Source organism: Canis aureus, unplaced genomic scaffold (genome assembly GCF_053574225.1).
Source record: "Canis aureus isolate CA01 unplaced genomic scaffold, VMU_Caureus_v.1.0 ptg000255l_RagTag, whole genome shotgun sequence".
In the NCBI taxonomy this organism is placed as follows: domain Eukaryota; kingdom Metazoa; phylum Chordata; class Mammalia; order Carnivora; family Canidae; genus Canis; species Canis aureus.
This window is the reverse complement of record NW_027554510.1, coordinates 21344-24107: the sequence shown is the minus strand read 5'-3', so window position 1 is coordinate 24107 and position 2764 is coordinate 21344. Positions and strand designations below refer to the sequence as shown.

Here is a 2764-nt window from a genome sequence, read left to right as displayed (position 1 = left end):
AAGCTCCATAGGGTCTTCTCGTCTTATTGTGGCATTCCCGCCTCTTCACGGGAAGGTCAATTTCACTGATTGGGAATATGAGACAGTTAAACCCTCGTGTGGCCATTCATACAAGTCCTTATTTAGAGAACAAATGATTATGCTACCTTTGCACGGTCAGGATACCGCGGCCGTTAAACAAGTGTCACTGGGCAGGCAGTGCCTCCAATACTAGAAATGCTGGAGGTGATGTTTTTGGTAAACAGGCGGGGTTTGTGTTTGCGAGTTCCTTTTACTCCTTTTAATCTTTCCTTAAATGCATGCCTGTGTTGGGTTAACAATAGGTAGATAAGTATTTCATTTTTGGGTTGATATTATCAGATTGTTAACTATCAGTGGTCTATCCGTTTCTGATATATAAGCTTATGCGGGGAGAAAATAGTTCTTGTTACTCATACTAGCATTGTTGCTTCTATATTTAAATAGAATGGCCCAGGAGGTATAATTAGGAGTTGATGTAATATGATTGGGATTAAGTTATATTGTTTGTTGAGCTGGAACGCTTTCTCAATTGGTGGCTGCTTTTAAGCCAACTATGGTGATGTTAGTATATACTCTCTAATAAAGGTTGTATCCTGATTCTAAGAAGCTGTACCTTCTTAGACATATATTTTAAATTTACATTAAAATTTTGTTTTTTTTAGGTAAATTTAAAGTTGAACTAAAATTCTGTTTGTGGGCAACCAGCTATCACCAGGCTCGTTAGGCTTTTCACCTCTACCCACAAATCTTCTCACTATTTTGCTACATAGATGAGTTGATCCTTTTAGATTGTTTATGGGTAGCTCGTCTGGTTTCGGGGAGCTTAGCTTAAGTTCTCTTTGTTAAGTCGTTTCTGGCTAGTTCATTATGCAAAAGGTAAAAGGGGTAATCTTTGCTGTTTAATACTGTTAAGATGTCTTTCATCATTCCCTTACGGTACTATCTCTATCGCTCCAATTAAAATTTCTATCTCCTATACTTTTATTATTTAACTAAATGTTTTACTTTATATGTCTGTGATACTTAAGTTTGGGGTTAGTTGGGCTAGCTTTTGTTCAAAGTGGTCATAAGTAATGAAATCTTCTGGGTGTAGGCCAGACGCTTTAGTTAAGCTACACTTTGATTAATCCAAGCACACCTTCCGGTATGCTTACCTTGTTACGACTTGTCTCCTCTTGTGTCTTAGTTAAGTTAATATGGTTATGGTTGTGTCTTATTACTTGAGGAGGGTGACGGGCGGTGTGTGCGTGCTTCATGGCCCTATTCAATTAAGCTCTCTATTCTTAATTTACTACTAAATCCTCCTTCAGTTTTTAATTTCATAAAAACGTTCGTGGAATGTTCTTGGGTAGAAAATGTAGCCCATTTCTTCCCACCCCATAAGTTACACCTTGACCTAACTTTTTTATGTAAAATGATTGTGCTTACTATTCTACCTTTTGAGGGTTTGCTGAAGATGGCGGTATATAGACTGAATTAGCAAAGGGTGGTGAGGTTTATCGGGGTTTATCGATTATAGAACAGGCTCCTCTAGAGGGATATAAAGCACCGCCAAGTCCTTTGAGTTTTAAGCTATTGCTAGTAGTCCTCTGGCGAATTATTTTGTTGTAAAATTATCTATGTTTAGGGCTAAGCATAGTGGGGTATCTAATCCCAGTTTGGGTCTTAGCTATCGTGTAGTCAGATTATTATAAAGTCACTTTCGTGGTCTATTTTATGGTAACTGTAGCTTTTTACGGCTTAGTTAAGTTTTAACTTTAGTGCAAAGGTATCTTAAACACGCTTTACGCCGTGGGCCTATTAGTTTGGGTTAATCGTATGACCGCGGTGGCTGGCACGAAATTTACCAACCCTTTTTAGTATGGCTTAGTCAAACTTTCGTTTATGGCTTAATTTTTATCACTGCTGTATCCCGTGGGGGTGTGGCTTAGCAAGGTGTTATGAGCTACTTAAGAGTGTGCTTGATACCTGCTCCTTTAGATCACTGCTGATTTTAAGGGCATTCTCACTGGGGCGTGGAGACTTGCATGTGTAAGTCTACTAAGAACTAATAGGAAGGCTAGGACCAAACCTTTGTGTTTATGGAGTCGTGCGACTCATCTTGGCATTTTCAGTGCCTTGCTTTATTAATTAAGCTACATTAACTTATACTGAAATTGTAGTGTGTATAATAAATAAAATACATAGTAAATATGAGAGGAAAAAAAAAGGGGATGCTATCTATAGATAGACCACGAGATCGAATGCGTGTAAGACTGTTGTGTTAAGTTAACTAGAGTAGCAATACATTTGTATACAATTTAAATAAAGCTTGTGAGTATTGTATGCACTTAGTCCTGTTTTTGGGGTTTGGCAGGACATAAATAAGTGTATAATAGATGACATGAGTTTATGGGGGGTAAGGGGGGTTTGTATAAGTTAACTTAATGTCTTGCGCGTGTACGTACGTGTACACACGTGTACGTACGTGTACACACGTGTACGTACGTGTACACACGTGTACGTACGTGTACGTGTACGTGTACGTACGTGTACACACGTGTACGTACGTGTACACACGTGTACGTACGTGTACACACGTGTACGTACGTGTACACACGTGTACGTACGTGTACACACGTGTACGTACGTGTACACACGTGTACGTACGTGTACACACGTGTACGTACGTGTACACACGTGTACGTACGTGTACACACGTGTACGTACGTGTACACACGTGTACGTACGTGTACACACGTGT

General features: G+C 39.3%; 1 pseudogene; it reads right to left on the bottom strand.

The window, feature by feature from the left end:
* Nucleotides 1-1142: 1142 nt before the first annotated feature.
* LOC144309919 (18S ribosomal RNA) lies at nucleotides 1143-2097 on the bottom strand (annotated as a pseudogene).
* Nucleotides 2098-2764: the final 667 nt, after the last annotated feature.